Below are 1,327 nucleotides of genomic sequence, written 5' to 3'. Positions count from 1 at the left end.
TTGAACTTTCTCAGCTTGACTTTCAACTGATCCTAAAAAAAAATTCCTCACCTGCAGGTAAATGCATTGCATTGCTTCTTGTTTTGCTTAATTCCACCCCCAACCCCCCACTCCCCACTCCCGAACATCCAAATTTCACGACAGTTCGACAAATGTTTTAAAACTGATTCGTGTTGGAAGTTGGTGGCTTTTTGCGTCTCGACATATAATTTATTCAATTGGACGTCTTGAAATGACTTCGGATTCTTCACAGTTGAAATTTCACTTTCGATTGAATGCAAAGCTCAAGCTCCACGAAATTCCAAATTCCGCTAAGAGATTAATGACTTTTAAAGGAATCAGCGCTGTGAACAGGATTCGAACTTGTGCGGGGAGACCCCATTGGATTTCGAATCCAACGCCTTAACCTCTCGGCCATCACAGCTTTAGAAAAGTTGCCAATTTTCATAGTAAAAGAACTGAATTCATGAAATACGCAAGTTGTTTGAAGAACAAATTGTCAAGACCTAAAGATTTCGCCAAATCCTTTGCAGAGACCTAGACGAACGTTACCTTAGCAGATTGACAGGCTTTCACCGCAAACGAGATCCTGACACAGCTGAAGTTGTGGGAATGATTCTTCGTCGAATTTTAGAGTCACGGATGTACACCACATGAAGAGAGGATCATTGTTTCACTGCGTCCGATCGACTTTGACTCAATTGCTCATCATCTGGTGCCACAGTTGTTTTTTAATATTCATCAAAATATGGTATTAGAAATATTGATGCCTAGTCCATAAACACTAGCTACATTCGTAAAAAAAATCGGAATTAGAAAGAATGCAGAACCAATTTTCAGGAATGGATCCAGCAACTAATCCGTAAGTTCTGACAACAGGTAATGAACTTGTGAGCACAAGAGAGGAAGATTGACCGAAGATTTGGTACTTGAAATCGTCTTGACGGAATTGTTTGCAAAGTTTTTGCGGTTGTTCTAGAGTCATCAAGTCCTTGAACAATACAACACGGAAAGTGGCCCTTCTTTCTAACTTGACCATGGTGGACAGTTATCGTAAATTAGTAGGCCACATTTGCCAACATTTGGCCCACATCCCTCTAAACCTTGTTACTCATATATCCATCCAGATGCCATTAAATGTTATAGTTGTACCAGTCTCCAACAATTTCTCTGGCAGCTCATTCTGGACACGCTTGAAAAAGTTTCCCCTGACGTCCCTTTAACTCCTTACCCACTAATTTTAAACCGATGTTTTCTAAATTTTGACTTCCGCACCAGCAGGAAAACACCTTGATGAGTCAACCTATCCATGTCCCTCATGATTTAA

The 1,327-nt window shown here is 40.4% G+C and overlaps 1 non-coding gene across 1 annotated transcript; it reads right to left on the bottom strand.

Annotated features, from left to right (window-relative positions):
- Positions 1 to 342: 342 nt before the first annotated feature.
- Positions 343 to 424, bottom strand: trnas-cga (transfer RNA serine (anticodon CGA)). The gene has a single exon. It is a non-coding gene; the product is annotated as a tRNA-Ser (tRNA).
- Positions 425 to 1,327: the final 903 nt, after the last annotated feature.

Source organism: Chiloscyllium punctatum, chromosome 34, assembly GCF_047496795.1.
Source record: "Chiloscyllium punctatum isolate Juve2018m chromosome 34, sChiPun1.3, whole genome shotgun sequence".
NCBI classification, from domain to species: domain Eukaryota; kingdom Metazoa; phylum Chordata; class Chondrichthyes; order Orectolobiformes; family Hemiscylliidae; genus Chiloscyllium; species Chiloscyllium punctatum.
Note: the sequence above shows the minus strand (reverse complement) of the source record. Positions and strands in the feature narration are given on the sequence as shown.